This window comes from Gallus gallus, chromosome 8 (assembly GCF_016699485.2).
Source record: "Gallus gallus isolate bGalGal1 chromosome 8, bGalGal1.mat.broiler.GRCg7b, whole genome shotgun sequence".
Taxonomy (NCBI): Eukaryota; Metazoa; Chordata; class Aves; order Galliformes; family Phasianidae; genus Gallus; species Gallus gallus.
Genome location: NC_052539.1, coordinates 26,121,777 through 26,145,586, shown reverse-complemented (window position 1 = coordinate 26,145,586; position 23,810 = coordinate 26,121,777). Strand labels below are relative to the sequence as shown.

Here is a 23,810-nt window from a genome sequence, read left to right as displayed (position 1 = left end):
CTCTTACCACTAATTACCACTTATTCAGGCACTAATGGACTTCATTGGCCAGCATAAGTCTAATGTAAAAGCCTCTGCTGTTTGAAAGGACCATCTTAATTTATTAAACATTGTGAGTGTCAGGCACTGATAATGGTAAACATGCCCACAATTAAAAAAGGAGTGTACACAGCAACAGCAGCTGCACCTGCCTGACTGGCCGCATTTGACCTGGACTGCATTTTGACATTCCACTGTTATCCTTACTTTGGAGTTTAAGAATAATGAACCTGCTCATTGCAAGTGATATGAAGCAACAATTCTGTCTGCAACTTGCCAGAATTCAGGAATACTGGAACACAGTCCATTTCCCCATCAAGAAGGGACTTCTACATCACGGTACATCTGCAAAGAGCAGTGCACTCCTACGCAAAGCTTAACTTTGATTCCTGCTACTGAGGGGCCAGAGACTCCTCTGACAGAAATCCTAAAACTGGTTACACAGGAAAGCATCCAGGCAGGTTCTGAATATCTCCAAGGAAGAAGACTCTTTGCAGTTTGCTCCAGTGCTGTCACTCGCACAGTAAAGAAGTTTTTCCTCATGTTCAGTTGGAACTTCTGTCTTGATTCCACCCTTTAGATATTTATGTGCATCGATCAGATCCTCTTTCAGTCTTCTCTTCTCCAGGCTGAACAGTCTCAGGTTCCTCACAAGTTTCCTCATCAGGGAGATACTCTAGTCCTCCCTCTTAGAGGCACCAGAGGAAGGATTTAAGAACTCAGGTGCAAATGGAGCTGAGCCCTGATGATGTCCATCGTACCCACAAAACAGGACCGGATTAAACAGTGGCCCTATTCCAGATACCATATATTGAGACCATTTTTTTATTGTCTCCATCTTTTTAGTTTGCACCTTTTCAACAAGATTTGGATGTTGAGGATGTCTTATGTCCTATGGAACTGCTGAAAGGCTCAAGAGAAACTATGAGTCAGTAACACAAGCTTGTTCCCTTCCCGATTCACACCCAAGACTAATAAAGACATGCCTTCTTTTGAGGGTACCACTTCAAATCCAGTGACTTAAAGGCTTTACTAGAGGTAGGTAAAAAGTCAAAAAAAAAAAACAGGAATTTTTGTCTTGTAGAAGACTCTGACGCTGATATTTGCTTTTCTGCTAATCAGACAGAACAGCAAAATATCAAATGTTTCACAGAATGGAAACTCTGAGTTATTTTTAGCTGAAAGAACTAAAATTACTTCATTAAGAATTTCTATCTCATAATGTCAAACCATCTGTATCTATTATTAATCTTTAATTTTTAGAGGCAAAAAAAAGCATAACCCTAAAGCAAGGAGTCAAAATGAAAGTTGCTATTTCATTCTCAAGTAATATCAATGTTTCCGTTGAAAACTGCATCAAGATGAACTTCCCCCAAAATTCTAATTCTGCCAGAACAGCATTTTCCAAAAGAAATATTTTCTGTTTAAAAAAAAAGAAAAAAAAAAAAAGAGAGAAAGAAAAAGAAAAAGAAAAAGCTGGCTGCCTGGCAGCCTCAGCCTCCCTACAACAACAAAGCCAAGTAGAATCCACCCACCCTCCTTCCCCCTTGCAATTGCCCTCTCTCTCAATTTGATTATAAATCTCATGGAACCGTGTGGTTTTGCTTCGAGCTGTAGGTTCTGGAGTCAGGCTAGCTACAGGAACACCCCATGGGTTGCCTGCTCTAGAAAGGATTTTCTCAGAAAATATTTGTTTGGATAGAAATATCAGTAGATCTCCCTTGGCAAACAGCTGCAGCGGACACGCGGCTCCTTCCAGCAAACAGAGTTCCCCATGCTGAATGAGCTCTTTCACCAACCAGACTGGTTTGCTGGTAGAAGCCCTTTCCCACCACGATGTCTGCCCACAGAGCTGTGTCACTTAGAGACACGACTTTGCCATGCTCCTCATGGACCAAGCTGTGGCAGAACAGCTTTTTAATGTACTCTGTAGCTCTCCCCTATTTCTGGCATTGGCAGAAGACAGTACTTTAATTAAGAACCCAAATGAAATTGAATGAACATGGAGCACTATTTCCAGAACCTGATTTAAATACTTTTATGGAATGAATTAATTATGTATTTAATTTAATTTAAATTTTACCCACTGAACACTTCTTTCCATTTCTAGACATAAGTCACATGCAGACACACCTTCACATCTGAGGAACCAAAATCAGCTAGTCGTTTAAATCATGCGAAGTCTTCAAAGTAACTTTGAACTTTGAGCTTTTACGTTCCCTTGGCACCCACTTTTCATGGCTGTGATTGACTTCAGTAAGAGGGAAAGCAAAAAAAAAAGGAAGATCAGTGTTATACATCACGTTGGGCCGCGGCAGGGTAGGGAAGCCAAGAACAGAGCCTTGGTGTTTCTTCACTGCTACGCATTTGCAGGGAGGAGGTCTCGGGGAGGAGAGATGCCAGGTAACCATTCTGTCGAATCAAAAGGTGTTTCCGGGTCAGAAATTTCCGGGTGAAATTCCACAATGATTCTGGGCTTTCTCTAGTCTTCTTTTCCACTGCAGAGACCAAAACCTGTCCCATCAGATGCCAACCAGGCTGTTACTTGTTTTGTTTTGCACGTTGCTAAGGAACAGGACTGTTTTTGCTTACTTGCCTCCCTTGGGCTATTTCACAACACTTTGTAATATACACTGCTCTTTTTTGTTGCACATCTGGTTTCGATTTTAGGTTTCAGAACCCCTTCTGAAAACTGAGATATTAGTTTTTCATATCTATCATCTAGACAAAGTGCATTGGCCTGTCAAGCTTAGTGCACCAGTGAGACACGTTTAACCCTCTCAAGGAACTCTCAAGTTACTCGCCAAAGAACTATTTTCATTCTCTGTCAAGTTCAGGAGGTGGAAGCAGCTCAAGTATTTAGTCTAATTTGCTGTGTGAAATTAGCTGCAACCACCATTAAATTTTAGGTATGAAATAAAAGCACCCATTTCTTGAAGACATGACATTGGATAGGAAACCCTCATGCCCTGCAAATGCTTGCAAGGAGAGAGCCGTGTGGTGGATTAATTGACCATTGCCCCAACACATGCTCGACAACCTCCCCCAAAACTTCTAGTCTTTCATTTGCATTGAAAGCAACTCCCCACAGGAAAGCAGCTAATTAGCACAATGAGGGGCTCTCCTGTGTCTGTAAAATGGTGTTTCTGAATGCCAGGTTATGGGATGGCTGCACACACAGCCTTTGGGCCTAGCAGCACAGCCAGCCAGGTGAGGTGCCCATGCTTCTGGCTGGCCAGGCTCAGGCCTCTCACAACCCAGCATCACGGGCAGTGACCCACCCGCTGATGGGCATAATATGTATTCTTACTCTGCTGATATCCCTAAGCCAAATGATTCTCCTGTAAGACCTCTGCTTGCACTGAAAGCAAAGCTCTGACAGAGAGAAGGTGGGTAGAGCTAACTGTGTTTCTTTAGTTTTCACCCATCCAGCCTCAGCATCATTGAAAGCTGCAGTTAAAATTTATATATCACTCAGCTAAGGTCACTTAGAAAACTTATGCCAAGAGCTACACACATCTGACACCCTGCAGAGAAAAGAAACTCTGCTTTATTCTGAGAGTTAGTTCTCTCCACCACACAAAGGATTTGTCTTTGTGCTCCTCTGAAGTAATTCCGGTGACTATCTGATCCTATAAAATTGTATTTCTACAACAAAAGATGATTATTTTCTTCATTTTTGAAAGGGAAAATGTCTGTTCTATATCAAGTCTGCACCTCTGCCTTTCAGTTTGGAAAATCATACAAGCTTTGTCCAATGTTGTTCCTTGTCTCTGTACAGGTCTAAATACACAGCCAGCCTTCAGAAACAATGCATGGAAAGCCCTGCTCCCTCTCTGGGCCTGCAAACCCATCCCATATCAGTTCCCACTTGGGTGGTAGCTTCCTCTCTTCCTTTCTCAAGAACTGAATACTTAAGGAAATAAACCTTTCTCAATAGGACTGACAGGCTTTGCAGCTCCTAAGCAAGGCCCCAGGCATTCACCCTCCCAGTCCTGCAGGCTCTGGCACATGGCCCTGCCTGGTGCACCAGTGCCTAGGAGGTCTGGTAGTACAGCAAGTTTGAAGGACGCAAGTCTTTCTGAGCATCACTGCAAATCTCATTTAGATCTGAGAGCCAGGTCTGTCACCAGAGATGGGTGAGCTGCAAGCTGCTGTGGGCTGACCGCTCATGGGTGGGAAGCGTAACATCTCCCACAGGGCATCCAACGCTTTCAGCAACACCTGACTGAACCCTGTTAACCTAAAGGCATAGACTTCACCCTGTAAACCTTAAGTAAATATACAGCTTTTCACCTGTCTCCAGAGACCTATCCCAGCAGTGTTACACATCCACATCAAAAAGGTAACTGGAGCCATGGAGGCTCACACTGTTAAACAAAGAAATTTGAAGTTTGCCAAGTATTTTTTCATGAACAGACCTTTCTTTCCTAAACAGAGGAGTATGGGAGAAATGTAACAAAGAAAAGACTCCACCATGGAGGAGCTGTATGTTTTTAAGACTGGACAGACTCCAAAACTTGCAGATTTTGGAGACCCACAAAGCTCAGGATACGGTACCAGTGGCTGTACCTCAGTGTCACATCCCAGTGTGTTGGGGCATCTTTCCCCATGGGGTGAGCCTGGCAGCAAGTCTTCCTATGGCACAGGAGTTCAGAAGACAGCCTAAGGCTGACTGATACAGGGTTTCCTTGATCCACATAATCACAGACATTGTGGTCTTGCGGTGGAGTGGGGATTGAGCTTGTACAGGACAAAAAGCCTGAGGATAAACCTCAGTATACAGTTGGTCTCTTCATTTCGCTCTCATAGCTTTTTAGATGCTCCAGGGAAAAATGAAACAAAGGTATTAACAGTGGTAAGCCACATCTTTCCATGTCCTTGCATCAAATCTGAACCTACCCAATGCTTGGAGCCCTCATATCCACTTCTCCCCTCCCACCCCCCTTCTGGTTTTGGTGCGGTTGGGCTCTTCCCTCCACACTCCCCCGCACAGCCTCTCGCCAGTTCAGCCCTGGAATGCTTCAGGCAGCTCCCTCCACCCAGCCAGCACCCAGCCCAAACTGCTGTCCTCCTGCCGGCATGAGCTCACCCTGACCTTTCAGCAAAGCCCAGCCCTCCATTCCTCCTTGGATTCAGAGGGGCTTATGAAGTAGCCTTCTTTTCAGCTTGTGTACTTCTCTCTTAACTAATTAACATCTCTTCCCGCAAGGCAAAGCAGTGTTTGGTGCAGTATTGGCCTGAGACAAGCAGCATGTTCTGATTGATGCGTCAAAGGCGAGGAGAGGGTTAAGAATGTCTGGTCTGGAATACGGTCTGGAAGCAGTTTAAGTAACCTAAGGAGAATCTGATACAGACCAAAGACACACAAGTACAGATGCATTTAATAGAAGCCTCGCTCTGGAGATCTACAGCTGAGACTCATGCAGCAAAATGTGCTGTTTGGAACATACTGTGCTCCAACCACGATGGCTACAGGAGGAATTGGAGCCAGTATTATGTACTGGTGCTGTTAAGTACTCAATGTTCACTTAGCACACACGTTTGGGAGATGTATATTTATGCATACATTTTGGGATGCAGCACATCCCATTGTGAACTTGGACAGCAGCTTGCTCTTCAATCTAAGAACTGCTCTATTAAGAAACCCCCGTATTGTGTAACTTCAGGCACAGCCCCATGTGTTGATCCAGCCACAGCTGAGCCAGGTTAGGAGGTTACCACCTCCAGCCTGCCCACAACTATTTATCCACTGCCCCCCATTAGGGGTTACCACCTTTCTCAATGAGCCAAATAACTGCATGTGCAGACACTCCCAAATCTGGCTCAGTCAGAACGATCCAGCTTAGCTTCAACAATTTTAAGTAGGTTTATTGTTTGAGCTTTTTTTTTTTTTCCAACTAGCTCATCTTAGAGTGACAGTTTCTTGACTCAGATCAGCCACAACTGGAATAGCATCCCTGATCATGCTCCAATAAAGCTATTGCAAAATTGCATCTGCTAGTCTCTTCAACTAAAGCCTATAAGACTTATCTAAAGCTAATATTTGTGCTCCTAACATCCTTTGTTCTCCACCTTGCAGTTCCCTGGGATTCAGCAGAAATTAAAACATCTCGTGGTGAGCCGTCACTTTTGTTTGCAGCACTCTGTATTCTCTGCCACTTATTTATGGAGATCTAAGAAAATCAACACTCCGAGGAAACCATCACAAAAAACCTTCTACTGCCTCCTTCTTCCAGAGGATTTATAGCTTCCCTCAGATGCAGAACTGCAAGATTCCAGTGAGTCACTGAGGAACTTATACAGAGACCGCCAATGCATTTATACTGTTAGTATTATTACTTTACTTTGTCTTCAGTTCTTGGCATGTGGGACCTAGAAGACTTGTCAGACTCGGGCCTCACAAAGCTGTGCCAGCATGCAGAAAAGGTAGCTGGGGGAGACAAAAATGTTTGCTTCGCTGACCTCTCTGTTTGGCTCCTAATGAGGTTTGATTTGTATTCAGGGTTGCGCATGTGCTCCCAGGGAACACACATAGCTTAGGCCAATTGTATGAGATTGGAGTACAAAGAGAAGCCCTACTCAGGCTCTGACATTTAGCAAGCCAAGAGGTTTGAAAATGGAGCCAAGTCAATTGCCTGGCTTGGCTGTATAAACCAAAACACAAGCCTCGCCACTGGAATTGATTATATACACATGAAAAGAAAATACATAAAATGATACATAAGGTTCCTGTAACCTCCAGGAGCCGATGCCAGAATATGCTTGTTGGCTTGGGCCTTCCCTGGCTCAACACCACAACCGAGCACAGAGCTCAGCTGAGGCCGTGCTTCAGTTTTCATCAGATTAACTCTTTGGCGCAGGTCAAAGCACCCCATTTCACATGCTCTAAGATCTGAGTTCTCCCTCGAGCCCCCAGGGAAAGTAGTAGCTGATTGTACGAGTGCAGGATTTACGGCCCTTAAAGCTGGTGCAAGAGGTGCTATAGCTAGCCATGGGAGGAAAGCAAATTGAATTAAATGAGATTAGGAAGCTACACAGAAGACTAACCAGGAGAACGTTTATGCTAAATGCAAAGTACCTCTTGAGCCAGCCTTACATAAAGTGCTTTTTCCTCTGGTACAGATCCCATCTATCTCTAAACATAAATCGAAGTCTCCAACTATGTATTTCTTAGTTTAATTACACATAATACTTTAGTTAGGAAGCTTAACCCACGCTGACTACTGCACTGATTCTAACAACAAAGACAGCAGGCACTGAAATGTGACGTGTCTTGGAAGAATATGGGTTATTAATAGCATTCTTTCCAGTGAAAATATTTGTGCCTTTCTGTGCTATCTCACTGTTCTCCAGAAATATACTTTTTTCCTCAGTTTGAAGTATTTGATATGATTATTTGATATGATTAACTGACAAAGCAGCACTTAACACATTCAGGAAGAGCTTGAAAGCAGACCATTTTATTTTGCCACACTTTATTACAACAACAGGGAGACTCAACGTTTCCCTGGAAATAAGCAGAGCTAACAAGATGTTAAGCATTTTCCAGTCACCCTTGTGCCAGGTGCTATTGGAAGCTTTCTGAAAATATCACCAAAGAGTTCCTCTGAAAAATGAAAAACGCTTCTATCCAAAGACCTCAAAAACTGAGTTTCCTCAGCCAGGTTTACTTGTGGACAAGCACCTTTCCATTCTGAAACACCAGAGCCATAAATAGTTTCTGTAGGACAGGCAGAAGTAAAGGGTAACACTGCAAGAGCCAGCAATTAATACACTACCTGTTGGATAGATTTCTTATCCCAGAGTTTCTTGGCAATAGATTTAGCTTTAAGGTCTCTCTAGCAGGAGTGATAATACACACTCATATTTACCATTAAGAGCCTGCAAAACTCAACTCAAAGTTTGCTTTCCACAACCAGTGGAATCCAATGTTCACATATATCATATCATCTAAAGAACACGCTGCTCTTGCACCAGCTAATAGAGGTAAAATGATCTCATCTTTCATACTAGACAGACTAAAGGCTCTCATTAGACTCTTGCAGCAGATACTCAGTGTGACTTCAGCCCAAGTTTGCTGCCTCTTCTCCTATGTGTCCTCATCACCTCCCTCTTCAGCCATGCATCAGCAGTATGCCAACACGCCATGTCTTTGCAGAACACTCCCCACTCTCCTGGCTGCTCCGATGATAGTTTTTCACAGTGTTACTACCATGCTACTGTACAGGGTGCAGTCTGGCTCCCTAGTACTGTGTCCATACACTTTGCTCCTGCTATCTGCATTGTTTCTTCTGTGGTTTGGAGACAAATCCCTGTGTTCCCAGGGAAGCATAGAGACCTGGTCCTCAGCAGGATGCAGACTGGTGAGCCACCACTGAAGCTACAATTGATTGCAGCTTCTTCAGAATTGCAAACTCACTTCAGCCAGGTTCACAGGCTTTTCTGATGCTCTTCACACATGCATTTATAGCTCAAAGCCTAAAATAATTTACTACTGATGCTGTTACTCTCATATCAACTCCTCTTTAGATTTCACAAACTTTTGGTAATGGCATGCAGAATAAGTTCAATATCATGCTTGTAGTCTATTCATATGAGATTTAACCTTTTCCAATATAAAGACATTTCATTTGAAAGTGTTTCTGCCTTACAATAAACAGATAATAAACAGATCATTGGTTTCCTACAGTAAAAACAGAAAAGAGTATAAATTCAAATGCTTAAAAGGGCGCACAGGACTATCTTTAATTTTACTCTCCGGCTGTGGAATCTGTACTCATTAACAGTGGAAAGGGGAGATCTGATTGCTATTTGTGCTTTTGAAGTTTGTGTTTGTATGCCCACTCGCCCAAAGGGAAGGCAAGTTGGGCAGAGGTGCTTTCACTTTCTGTTTCTAAACCTCTTCCTGCTGCAATGGGCACCAAGACACAAAGTTTGGATTTCCTAGAGTGCAAAGAAAGAAGCAGCTAACTACATATGCTTCCTTTCAGAAAGAGTCTTTACAACAGTGTTACACTAGAGATACTCAGTGTTCTCAATATTTTAGAAACCACAAATTTTGGCAACTAATTGATAAAAGAATAGTAAAATGGACCGACACTTTCCTTGCTAGGAATGATCTTGATGTGCTGCTGGTCTGAATATGTAAGTCCTCCCCAGTTTTGCTGTATTTCTTTCTACAGAAGCATACAATGTCTTAGTAATAAAACCAATGGCATCGACCTTACAGACCTGAATGGGGATTGGACCCGTAACAGCCAGCATAAGACAGCCAACAGTCTATCCTGGTGGGATGGGAGAGAGCGAGAAGGAGCAGGACTTTCTGTCTCCTCATTTTCCCAGTTCTGCATCCCAGCCATGCAGCTGCTGGCCCTGCCCAGCCAGGGGCACACCCTTGCTCCCTCCCCAGCTTGCCAAGTTCTAAATGTCGAGCTGTCACTTCACAGCAAAGCAAACTAAAGCCTCACAGCCCATGTGCAAATCAACAGCACGTGTACAAGCTTTCTCTGCACGGCTCCCATGCCTTTCATATGGTTTGACTATGGAGTTCAGAACACATATTTTAAAGGATATTTAGGAACTCTGCTCTCTCTTTTCGCTAGGAATAACCTCAGATTTCTGTTCCACAAGAAGCTGTTGTTTCAAAACTTGTTTTCATTCCTATATAGAATCATAATGATCCAGCCAACACTCTCCATGCTAACACAATTAGCACAAAATCATTTCTAGAAAACAAAGCATCCATTTCAAGATTTTCTATTAATACTAATATTTTTTCCATAGGATTTGAGTTTGTACTATCAGGATTGCAAGAATTGTTGTTGGTGGTTTTTGTTTTTTTTTTTTTCCCCACACAAAGACATTAAAAATAGAGAGGCATTATGTGTCAACTGAATTATTTCTATTGGATCAAAAGGGTTCGTCTCACCCTGATTTTCAAACTTAATTCTTAACACTCCTTGAAGGAACCAAGAAAGATGCAAATGTGAACGAAAATATTGACATGAACTGATTGATGTTATCAGAAGATCTCTTTGCCTGAAGGTATCTGAATGAAATGTAATTGCTTCTGACAAGTTCCTGAGGAAATTTTTAGTTCAAATGAAACCTCTGAAAATATTTCAGAGGAAAACATTTCAGAGAAAAATCTGCCCCCCACACACTCAGTGCAGCTCAGCCTCAGGCCCTGCCCCACTCAATGGTAGAGGGGAGTTATGCACTGTGCTGTACTTTCATTCTGAATTTGCCTATTTTTAGTGCCCTGTGTCAGAATGTAGTGGCAATTTGGGGACTTTGCTTTCATTTTTCTGGTTTTCTCTCACTATGAGTCATTTCTGCTATACATTTATGTTACTGCTGTTTGTAAACAGTGGATTATGAGCTGTTCCTAAAAACTAGAGCGGGTTTTACCAGAAGGCTGCCCAGCTACTGCTTTTCCTTCAGGTTTTCTTTCTGCGCATTCCTTGTGCATTTTGCTACACACTCATTTCCATGTATTCTTGTAAATGTAAGAGCAGAATAAATTTAGGAACCACAGCACTTTCAGCAGCTCCACTTCATTCTCACACCAGAGGTTTCTAAACTACTCCTTACAGTCAGCTACTACAGATATGCATGAGCAGTGAACCACCATTGCCTCCAAGGCACGTCTTGTCTGCACACTTATTTGTAGCATCTGTTCTCTGAACCATTTGCATGGGTCTGATTCTGAAGCTCTTTTCTGTTTTTGCAACAGGAGCGTACTGAAGTCAGTGAGGCAAAATATTGTATGATCCATGCAAACAGAACTGATGAGCCAAACTGTATGTTTCACAAAGAAACTCAATGATCTAAATAGTTTTCTGGGATAGAGAATGCAGCCTTATCCGCCCTAGGGCCAAGCAGCTGGTTTTGGCAGCCCTTGTGGGTCTTATGGATCATGCAGCCCAGGTAGCTAAAGCATCTAACTGGATGTGAACACTGCATGTGGAATTCATCTTACAGACCTTCTAGGCTCTCCTTCAGATGTACCCCCCCTCCTCCAAGGCAAAAGGCTTGATAAAAAAAATGCTGGAGGATGTATTGTAACACCGCCACTGAGTCTCTAGCAGCTACACTGATGTAGAGCTTCTCTCCTGCTGTATCAGCATTTCTGCTTCCATGCTAAAAACTAGAAGTGAAATGCCATATTGTTAGCATAAATCCAAGTCAGAAAGAAGTACAGAGCCAGCTTACAAAACTACAGAAATAATCTGAGGGAAGACAGGAATAGAAAAGGAGGAAGAAGATGGTTTCTAAATATTGTTTGTATTTGCCTACGTGGGTAACCGAGTTACTGACTGACCAATCTGATAAAAGGAAATCTGCACCTTAACTCCCTTTCTTATGGCAACATCTCTGAGTTATTCCTATCCCACACTTTCTCCCCAGAGGCATCCGTACCCATGTCATGAGAAATCTATGAAAATCTGCTGGTAAATTTTTGTCCTGTAATGGACAGAGCTGATGAAATGCGAGATTATTTCGTAATAGTTTCCCAATAATAACGTTTTTGATCTTCATAACATTATCCAGAAATTAGACAGATATTTCTGTTCAGCTGAACCCAGCTGGCTGTGTGGAAAATATTTCAAAATCTGCCATAAATCTTTTTTTTCCCGATGTCTGTTAATTTAAAACAAATCAATTAAAGGATCTAATTAGAACTGAAATATATAACTATGTTATACACTCAGTTCAGAGCATGCTAACAAAGCAATCAGCACCTTCTTATTAGTCACTTTAAAACTAAACCCAAGTAGGAATGGAAAAATGTTTTTCTGTATCTTCAAATGAGGTACTCGATCCATTCTTCATTTGCTTGTGAACTTATCCTTGAGGGAAACAGGCAGAAAAATGCACAGGATCACTGCATGTCTTTTCTTGAGTCAAAACTCAAGAAAAATTATCATGCAGGAAGGTGGATCAGCTCGCTTATAAATTAGAGACTGTTCACAACATATATTCCAATCTTTTGCCAGAAGCCTTTTGTAAAATTAGCATAAAGCTACAAAGACAATGTACAGCTCTTTTAAAATTAGTTTTCTATAATGTCTACCTTGAAGATGGCTCCTAAACAGGTAGGGCTTGATTTTAAATCAGCTGTCAAAACAGTCTGCTGCTGTATATTGACATCTATTGGAGGTGACAATAGCGTTCAAGCTACTGAACCTGCTGCCATTTTGTAGGTAAATCTCTCAGCTACATAATCATAAAGCCTCATATAAAGCCTACACATCTGCCCAAGTAGAGGAAGAATGGTAACAACAGTAAAGCATGAGGTATTGATAAATAATAATGGACAAGGCAGCATTGTGACCCTCTTGCATCACAAACTGTGTGCAGTACAAAAGGACTTTCCCAGTGGGCTTAGAATCTCAGACCACCACCATAACGTATTTTTGCTAGGCTCAATATTGCTTCGTAGCAGGAATGAGCAGCTCTGAGCTCTTCATGCCTTGGATGCGTCCTCAGTTTTGTGATTACTAGAATGCTTCATACCAAATCTAATTTAGATGAAGAGTATCTTGGCGAGTGTGCTTTGCCTGCCTAACCAGAAATATTATAGTAGCTATTTAAATGGTAATTGATAGATGCATAAAATTATTACCATTCAAACTGCAAATCAGTTAGCAAAATTCAATGAAAGTTTAAACATTTCATTGAGTTAATGATAGAAATGCATAAATTTACCAAGAAGAGCATCCAGGCATTTGGCAGTCTTCCACCGTATTTACTTAAAGGTGATAATACATTTAAAAAGCACTTGAAGCAGAATATGTATTAAGCACTACTAAACTTGCATAGATTTATTAGCACAAGCTTTTAGACTGTCTCTGCCCTGAAGCAGAGTCTTTTTTACATCTGGAAATTAAAAAAAAAAAAATAGAGCAATACTTCATTTTAAGACACATCAGAGGGGCTGGAATGGTAGTTATCTTAAAATACTGTATTTCTTCATGACAAGTGCAGCTTTGGAGCCCTCAGCTTGTATGTGACTGACTGATAGGACTGCCTAAGAAATGCTGCTACCCACAGGATGTGGATATTCACATATTAATGAAAAGAAAAGGTAGTTTGAAAAATTCTCTAGTATCCCTAGGGAGTAATGATTTGATACAGGTATATAAAGATATGTGCAAAACTTCACTGGTAGAATTCACTGGATAGACTGCATGTAAAAAGAAATACCGTAAATATTAAATATATATCTCAGGATAAAAGCTCAAGCTGGATATATGCCTGCATGAATGTCTTCTCTGAACAGAGCTGGCACACCACCCCACCTGCCATCACATGCAATGGTACGTGGTCGGCACTAATTTGTTTTAATGTGGGGAGAAACTCAAACAAAGAATCAGAAAGTCAGTCTGAGATGGAAGAGGTCTGCCCAGACATTTTGCTCATCCCTTTGCCAACAGGTGAATAGTCCCCAAAACACAGACTTGGGAATTAAGCCCAGAAAGTGGCATTATGCTTAGACCTTGGTCAAAGCTATGGAGTTTGGAGCCCTGAGTCATTACATCAGGCAAGGCAGAGGGGAGTTAAGAGTTTTCATTTCAAGACTTCTCCTGGCAATTGGAAGAGTGAATTTCATACAGAACTGCTTCTCATTTTTAGGCTTCGTGGCCCTGCCCTGCTTGTAAAGGAGCATCACGAAAACATGAGTGGAAAAGCTCAGCACGTCTTCCCTCCTTCATCCTCCGCTGAGGCCGAATTGCCCGCTGCCTCATGCCTTGTACGGTCAGCAGTGCACAGAGCATGTGTAAGCACAGCCTTTCTGATCTGCTGCAGATATACACGTCCTGCACTTGCCTTTTCTGTGTGTTTACGTACAGGGTAGGCACCCTTGTCTTGGCTGGGACAGGTTCTGAATTGATAAGCTGGAATGAGTAGATGACGGAGATTTCTTTCCATTTCAAGGCTTTTCTGGCCAAATCCTCTCCGGGATTCAGCTCAGCAAGATCTTTAAATACAACTGAGAGCAGAATTTGGCTCAGTGTGCATTTCCCCATTTTATTCCTTGCAGCATTTCATTACCACATTCTAAATCTGTAACAAAATCAGGATTGCTTTATGGTGCTCTGTACTGGAGCATTGCTAATAAGTAGCTCCATTAAAATAGTAAACATAAATCATTTATTCGTTTTATGCATTTTTAGTCCACTTGAGAATATTTTTGGCTGAGCTAAGACACAAGTAAGGGTGTTAATTATTATCTTACTACAGTAATCAGTTAATAAGGCAGTTAGGAGAGATGTTTGTTAGGAGGATCTGGGATGCCTGGAGGCTACTGAAGTCATTGTCTGGGGAAGAACACCACAGACGGAGCAAGCAGGAGTCTGATGGCACCCAACCAAAACCCTGAGGCCTCTGTCTGCCGATGAGCTGAAAGGAGAGAGCAGACATCAGGTCTGAGCAGGGAGCTGTAAACAAGCAAACAGGTAAAGCTCCTGGCACAGCTTCTCACATATAGAGGAATGTCGGGGCCCCTCTGAAGGAGCTGGAGGGCTTGGTCCATGGGGACAGGAGTGTGGAGGAGGAGACACAACTGGCTTTCATTTCTGCCTGCTCCCCAAAGGCTGCAGCAGCCTTGCCTGTGCTTTGCTATGTCCGCAGGCCAAGGTGCAGGGCTTTGCATCCCTCATTCAATCTGGAGGCCAAAGACAGATGCATTTTAAGGTTAAAAGTTAATATTCAAGGAAAGTGGTGCATAAGGGCATCTTGCTATCCTTCTGCCTGGTTTATACCTGCTTAGTAGTCAACAACTTATACTTCCCATTCACCATTGCAGCAGCAGTGGTGACAAGAACCAGGTATTTCCACTGTTGATTTGCAGAAGAAGGTTAACACAGTCTCCTGAAGCTGAAGGAGAACCACAGCTTTCTGCCCTCAGCCTAGGGTGTGTCAAGGAACCTATCCATTAGGGAAGCATTTCTGGTTATGCACTATATACTAGAAAATCCCTGTGGCCCTATTAGAGATTCACTTCAAGGTGCTCCAGGGGTAGCCTGTATTAGAAGTTAAATTCTCCCCATGGGAAATAAGAAATATTATAGTGGTTGACAGAGAAGGAAGGGGAAGAAGCCACTTTCTGATGTTCTTCAAAGCCAAATAATCTGACTCCGTCTGTCCAGCATCAACAGGATGAACTTATGCAACTTCAAAGCACTTAATCTGACTTGCAGCATAGACATCATTTTAAAAAATCCCTTTTACTTGTCCTCCCTAATCCAGATAGCCCTCAAAATAGGACTGTGGTAGAGACAACACGTTTAACTTACACTTGGGAGACTCTGTTTACTTGAGGCAGCCCAAGAATAAATCACAGATCTCTCTTACTGTCTTACAGTTTAGGATAATACCTGAGCACAGGACTGTGACTCATCAGTGAGGGAAATACGCTCATTCCCATTTTGCAGATGGTAAGTTGAGAAAGAAAGGAGGTAAACAGCTTATCCAAGGTCATGGGGGAATCTGCTGTCAGGCTGAAAAGTGAACTGAGATCTCCTGACTTCATCCAGTGGGACAGTGTTGGGCAGATTCTTCTTTCTCTCAGGAGACACAGCAAAGCTTACAGCAAATCCAGCATGAGTGGTACAGAGCTGACACTGTCCCAGGGAGCTCTTCCTCCACTGGAAGAACTTAGATGGAAAACAAATCCTAGATACATCAGTATTTAATAACCTATCGCTGTTTTAAGCTAGAACAGCTTACCCAGAAGTACAAAAGGATTTCTGGTTGAGTGAGGGCGGCAGCATTGAAGTCCTGACATCTGATCTCACTGCTGGAATAGAGCTCTGCCTGCATGGACTGCAATTTTTTGCTAATCCTTTCAGTCTTCTAATCTACCTCTGTCTGGAGTGTTAATACTTGGCACTGAGGCTGTGATCTCCATCACAGCTCTTCAGAGGTTAGCACAGGGAGACCTGATTTCAGACAGGAGCTGCTCTAAAACTGATGTAGAACCATCAGCATCACCATCAAGCTTCATTGGCTCCCAGAGGCAACCTGCAGAGTGCCCCTCTTTGGACAGCTCCATACTCTCTGCCTAGACAGACTCCTCCTTAATAGAGACAGGGAGGCACTTCACAACCATTCTACAGTCGAGTTTAGTGGACACATCACAAGACACTTTTACAGAGACTAAGCTGATTCCCTCCCCTACACTCATTAACTACCCCAAATAGATCTCATTGAGAAAACTTCACCTGGCAAAAGACATGATTTATAAGCAAGATAAAATGTTTCATTAAAATATACGGGGAGGAAATTAAGGAGCTTTTTTTTTTTTTTTTTTTTTTTTTGTATGGTTAAAGCCAATTTTGCTTCAGAAGCAAATACTTAGCCATTTTTCAGGTCACAAACTTGGAGCCTGGATGTTATAAATCCATCATCAGTGTTTCCTTACAGCTATAGTAGCTGACACATCTGAATCACCAGGAGCTAAAAGCATGCCAGAAGAAATGAGTGCCATCAAAACACATCAGAAGGAGAGGAATAGCAATTGCTTCTGTAATGCACCTGACTGCTGATGGAACAATATTAGCTTGCTTTCTCTGAGAGTGGCTATGTGTAAAAATGAGTTCATAATGAGCAGATGTCTGTCCATGAAGGAATTGATTTAAGTGTATCAATTAAAAATTAGCTCCAGTATCACTAGAGGGATGTTTCTAAGCACAATTAATGCAAAAAGCATAGTAGAATTCTTCTTGAGGTTCAAACAAGTACCCCTGATGATGGTGTATATGCACCACTCCCCACTTCCAGGGAGTGTAAACGACTCCCTCCTGCACTGATCCACTTAAGTAGTTGTAAAACCTTGATTATATCCATGTCACATGGCTTTTCTTCAGAACAGAGCTGCCCAGAAAATAATTCCTCCCTTCCCCATAAAACATTAATATTTCATTAGAAAAAGATGATGACGATTAAGCAAACAATTGGGGATAAACTTATTCCTAAGCTTTTGATTTTCTGGTGAAAAATTTATGTTAAAAATGAGATTCTTCCTCAAAAAGTTCAAAGGTCATGTTCATGTCTGAATTTAAACAAGCAATAAATGTGTTGGTCACATTTCCATCAGGAACATTATTTGGTCTATTTAATAATGTCAATTAATTCACAACCAAAATAACTGTAATCTGTGAAGGAGGAAAGTCCTAAGGATGACTACTGCAGTTTCATTAAGTATAGGATACTTCTGTAAAAATACAGGTTAGGGATGAAATACCCTAAAATGATAGTAGCCAAATCTTTGGGGTTTGAAACAGTTTTTGCCTCAAAAAGACACAGTGCCCAATGGTTTTGTCTCTTATTTTTCTCTGTAGGAAGAAGATTGTTCTTACATGCAGTCATCTACTGTGGACAGATGTGATCTCATGACAAGGAAGGGGACATGCAGAAAGAGGAGAGCCTGGGGTAAGCTGTTGGGCATCAGAATAATTCATCGTGATAGAGACCACCACAATGTCAGCATCTCTAACACTGCGTATGTCAGAGAAGTCCTCAGGAAAAAATATGGCAAAGATGGAGCTGTGAGCTACGAGATGTGCTCTGGTGATCAATACTTTGGATACCACTCTCCCAAAGAACCCATTCTTCTCGTGTTCTTTCCAGAATTTTGTGATGCTGAAATGTACACAAAGAAGTCAGAAAAAAATGTGCCAAAGGCTTCTCTATGAAAAATTAAAACTCAGTGCTTTCTCTTTATTTCTGGATATAATCTGGACAGAACTGCAGAATCCTGAGGAATTCAGTGCTTTGAAATTCTACATTTTATAATGCATGCTTGGGAGCATTTAAGCTGTCATAAAAAGACAAGGACAATCTGCCGCTCTAAGCACGTTCATATCTCAGGTATACCATACCATTGCATTATCAAAACCAAACATCTCAAGAAATGCTGTGTGCTTTTTTAAGAAAGAAGATATTTGTGGCTTAATGTTAAATGATGATGCTTAAAGAAATCTGGGATGGTATTAATCATTTTAACTACTCACTGATTTAAATGCTAACGTGTTGATAGATAAATATGCACCTGCTGGTCACGTTAACTCGCCTTCACTAAAAATACATCATGCAATAGAACAAAATGCTGCAAAAATGAATCATGACAACCTAAATCTAAACTAAAATCGTTAAAAAACTGAAATGATGGCATTTTTTTTCAAGCCATGTTTCCATATCTTCAGAATGCCATGCCTTTCTTTTTGAGGAACCCCTTCTCCCTCTCCTTGAAAAGAGTATTGAAGAGTCAGTGCTTGCTTACTCAGTTCACTGTGACTTGTGACCTCAAGGTCCTCTGTAACACCAGCAACTGTCACATCAAGAAATACAAACATGAGGTTGCAATGCTGTTGCTCATACACCGGAGCATAATCACTTCATTTGCACTAGAAGAGAATGAGGCTTGGAGCTCAGTTCTTCATTTCTCAGTGTGAAATCCTGCAACAAGAATAGCAGGACAGATGGAGAGGCATCTTTAGGATTTCAGTATTTTCCTTGGTTGCTGCATCATTTTAAACAGCTGTAATTTATTTTGTGCTCATTGGAAGAACATGAAGCAGTAATCTGCTTTGTAGCCACAGCTCCTATTTCACGTGTTCCACCCAATGCCATTATTTGAAGATTGGCTTATGCAACTTCTCTATTTATTACCAGTTTGTTTTCCCTTTTGTTGCAAGAACCAAGCTGACAGCTGAACATATGTACTTACAATATGAGCTCATGCTCAACAAGAAAAAACTAATTACAATGTTGTACTCTTGGCCCATGCCCTGAATATCTTGCCTTCAAAGACAGCGATGCACCACTGCTGCACTGGCTTGGGAACAGCACAGATGCAGTTGCAGAGCTTCAAGCTCAGGTACCAGGTTCTGAGCTGTAGCATGAGCTGTAGGAGACACATCCAGACTGAAGATGGACATTAAGTGGTATTGAATCTGGTAATAGACAGGTCCTTGGTTACTGAAGGGACCTTGGTCATACCTCTGAGCATGACTTTTTGGTTAATCCTATCATGAACCTTCAAAAGACAAGATAGGCGAGTGCCATCCTACTCTCCACATAGCAGGAGAGTGTTCTTGGCATGGTAGGAACCTTTACCACAGCTCCTGTCTCCAAAACGCAGTCTGCACACAGGAAGAAGAAGAAAAACACACAGCTTCTCACATGGCTTTTTTAACAAGGCAACTTCAGGGCACAGTGCCAGCACTCCCGTTATGAGAGTACTTACATTCAGCTGAACACATGCTGACCGCTCCTTTGGACCATCTCAGAGCCTAGGATTTTGTCCACCAAAGGTCAAGTTCATATCCTGAGTGGGTCAATAGCTGATCTGTGCCACAGCCAGCAGGACCAAACAATGTATTTCTGCAAGCTTCCAGCATTCCCTCAACTGAAGAGCTCAGTACCCACTGAGTTATTGCAAGAAGATTGTATTATTCCAGATACAGCAGAAATCAAAATCATTCTGCATTGTAATATGGGCTTTTTTTACGCAGCAAAAGCCTCCAGCCACAACAGCAGCAAGAATTAATAACCACACTTATGAGCTCCAGTATAAAACAATATACGTTTTATCATTATTTTGCAGGCGCATGCTTTGTGTGACTCGGATCATTTATTTCCTTTTTGTTTTCAAAAGCTAACACATGGTCCTGAACCAAAATTGCACTTCATGTTGTATTTTTTCAACTCAGTTAAAATCACAGCACTAGTTTTGTGGAGTTTTACATAAGACTGTGCTGTTTTCTATGATTTTTATGTAATTTAATTCCAGTAAACCAGCCTGAAATAATCTAGAAAGTCTACAGTGTGTTTCTGAATTCAGTGTTAGGGATTTTAATACTTCCATTGATGTCAGACTTGAAATTTGATTTGAGCGTGGGATTTAGTCGCTTCTCCATCTCTATACAGAAATACAACCCACAGCGTGGACAGGATAAATTCTTCCATCGCATCCAGGACTAGAAGGGAGGACTGTCAAACTCTGATGCTCATCTATTCAAATGGGGAACTACTGGAAAATAAAGGGCTGGCCATCACTCAGGAAAACCTTTTTTTTTTTTTTTTTTTTTTTTTTTTTTTTTTGAGTGACCAAGACTTGAGATACACTGCAGAACAGTGAGGAAAGCAACACAACTTTTCTCCCTTATTGTTTTGTCTGTTGTTGACAAACCTGAAGCAAATTTTTGAACAGATGCCCAAATAATGTGTGTCTTTCCTTTATCTGTTCAGCTGTGCCTGGTTGCTAGAGCTGAAATCCACTGCACAAGGCTGGACTTCCAGGAAAGAGTGTGCTGGATGGGGCTAAATGGAGGAATTAAGGCTGGGTAGCACATATGGCTGGTGTTCCCTAAGGCCAGGGAAAATGTTTGTGTGGCAATGTAGTAAGGAGTGTAAGAGAGAAAGAAAGAGACTTTGGTGGTGGGACCAACCATTGCTCCACTTGGGGCTGGACTAAGGGAGCTTCACCGGGCGCTCGGACATGGCTCTGCTACAGCAGTGAATCAGAAACAAGACAGACGTGATTCACAAAGGATGAAGACTTCACCACTGGCACCCAAGGAGCTAGGAGGACACACAGCTTTGAAAACCCCACAGCATGTAGAACTGCAGCAGCATGTACCCAAAGGACAATAAGGATTAGTGCTAGATTTTGAAAACAGCAGCTACATCTCTCCATAATTTTTCCCCAAAATTGACTGTGTCTCTGAAGGAAGGCCACAGAAAATAAACAAGCCATTCAATTTGTAATACTTAAGACACATTTCTTGTCTGCATCCTCCTTTGCCTGCTTTCCTTCCTCTTTTCTGTCTGTTCTGCTTTCACGTGGACACTGTTCTGAGCACTGCGTGGGATTCTGACATCAGAGGAGAAATTGGTTGCGACAGAATGAAGCATGATGCACACAGAAAGAGGAAAAGGAGCAGCAGGTGGATGAGCTTGTCACGTATTCAGCACTGCCATTCGTCTCTTGTGACAGCAGGCTGCACCAGTGTTTGATGTGATTGCTAAGAAGAACTGTATCACTTCATTCTTGCTTTGGTTGGAGCTGTAGTTTTGAAGGTTCAGAAATGCTCAGCACACGTTTTAAATTACAGCTAATTCATTTTGATACGCCTTTTTCTTGGATCCATAGACAGTATGACTGCAGCGAGGTTTCAATAAATCAAAGGCAGGTTTCCCTGGGAGATACGCATCAGGCTATGCCTGGGTCTCCGGGGTGTTGCAATACAGCTCATAGCAACCAGGCAGAAATCAGTTCTCTTTTCCTTGGTAAGGGCTGGACAAACAAAGCAATTTCTAGTATCCTAAGAAGAACAGCTTCAGAGAAGACTTCCTCTGTATTTTTGTGGACTGAACAGCACCAGAACTGCAGTTACACCAAGGTCAAGATTGAATTTGTTGCCTGAAGAGATTGTTATTGTATTTCAGTTTCTATTAACGTTCCAAGGTAGCATAGCAGTAATTTGCCAGTGAGAGGCAGGGGTCGGGGGGAAAGTAATGAAGTTACAGTCCTTGATTGTACGAATGCAACTTGAGCCTTATTTTAGGATGTTATCTATCAGCCCGTCTGGCAAATGTCTGTCTGGTAATAATGTATCTGTCTGCTGAAACAAGCCTAAATAATGCAACAGTATATCAATAATTAATAGGCACATAGGTCAACAAGTTCAAGATTGCTACAGGCAAAGGAGATGTGAAGGAAATGGTTCATTTGGGGCAGCTGCCCGGCCTGAAATGACAAATGCAGCTCTGCACAGAAAGGAAGATCCAGAGCGTGACTCTCTGCATTGCAGCCCCACAGAAAACAGGAACCTGCCCCAGTGGCACTTCCCAGGAAAATGGGATCACCCAGTGTGGCGAAGAGTGGCAGAAGCTGCCCTTTGATTAATACCTGCCCTGAAATTACTAACCTTTTTTCTTTTCTTTTTCTTTTTTTAATTCCAAATAAAAGAAAGGCTTTGTCTCATCTACCTGTAGCTGGCTGAAAGTTAAGTGCCAGACAGCAGCTGAGGCTTTCTCTGCAGAGAAATAGACATTTTCAGACGACGACTCACATCATCCCAAGGAAAGGTTTCTAAGTTAAGCAGGACAAAGCACCTTGTGAGGGTGCCCCTCTCTGGACTAGGGACATCTTGGGTGCTGAAGTCAGACAAGAGAACCCCCTGCAGAAAGTCAAATGCTGTGTCCTTCCCATGAGTGGTTTGGGGAACATCAGATGTCCTGAGAGGGTGGCAGTGCTGAAGGCAGGTTGGTCTTCACAGCTCCAGAATGTTACTCACAGAAGAAAAAAGCAACTGCAGCATCCCATGCTCCTGATTCGGGCATCTAATCTCTTTAAGGACATCTAATAGCCCTTAAAAGAAAGGCCTGCAGAGCAGGTATTGCTGATTTTAGTACAAGCTGGTGATAACAGTAGCTGAGGTCACTTACTCACTAAGAAAATTTGTGTCTGAAGTAACCTCAAGTGTTTTAAAGTGGAAAGAGCAAAGAATCAACCCTATCATATAACAGTGATCAAAATCAGAGAAGACCTGAAAATGGAAATACAGAAAATAAAGCATTAATATAAGAATGACCTTCTTCTGAGAAGAGTGCAGAAAGTCACAGTATTTTGCTAACAGTAATTCCTGACCAGCAGTCAAACCAGGAGGGTGGGCTCCCATTCCATGCGGAAGCATGATGACATTACTGGGATCCAGCAACATAAATGCAGGATCAAGGTTCTTATTTGTAACTACACAACAATAAAATGTTACTAAAAGTCTTAATATAAGCACAAGTATGGTGTGGTGCAAACATATTACCTTGGTAAGCAACTGTGCATGTTAAACTCACCTTAATGGTAGAAACTTAAATGCATGGGGAAAATAATTAGTTTTATTTATGGTTGGACTTCTCTGTTTTCTAAATAGAAGTATTAGAGAAGAAAGCACAGCAAGCATCACAGCTACATGCTGAGAAAACCACAGCCTACTTAAAAGTGATGCAGTACAGAAGGGAAACTGAAAGTAAAAAAGGGAATCACAAGCTGAAGAGGCAGTTCTAGTAAAATGTCATTTTAAAAAAGCAGATGACCAAGATAGAAAAATCCCAAATTAATATTTACAGTAAATTTTGCTTTTGAAGTTTTGTGATCAGTTAGTTACTGAAGATTCTGTCAAAGGGATTTTCTTCAGAGTGAAATCCCAGAGTATGGAGGCTGTTTTGCCCTCTAGCCTGCTTCTAAATAAAAAATATTGATTCTGCTCTCAAGGATTTACAACAAACTCAGTGTCTCCCGTAATAAGGGCTCAATGTGATCCATTTCTGAATAAATGTGAATTAATACTGGGAAAGCCAGGGTTCATAGTCACAGCTCTTGACAATGCATTGTGAAGCTCTTCTATGTTCCTCTAACATGGCACATGGCTTCTGGGGAAAAGTTTTCAAAAGCACCAGAGGAGAAGAGCATCACTTCCAGCCCTGCAGACACCTCCCGGCTTCCGGGGAGTTAAAGCAGCTGCTTGGGAGCACCATTCACACAGCCACAGTCCTGCAGATGATCCCGGGCATCGCTGAAGGGTGAAATGTGTCTCTGAGGGCACCTGCAAATGATTCCAAGATGCAAGGCACTGAATAGGAAAAAGAAGTATCTGGCACCTACATTTAGGTGGAGTGCAAACTTTCCGAATTAAAGACATTCCAGTTGTACAGAAATGATCAGATGAGAGGACTCCTGGCAAGAGCTGCAGTTTGTA

General features: G+C 42.0%; 1 protein-coding gene across 28 annotated transcripts in view; it reads right to left on the bottom strand.

The window, feature by feature from the left end:
• The window catches only part of FGGY (FGGY carbohydrate kinase domain containing), a 278,664-nt gene that overhangs the window by 159,533 nt on the left and 95,321 nt on the right, over positions 1–23,810 (bottom strand). The gene's annotated exons all lie outside the window — the stretch shown is intronic.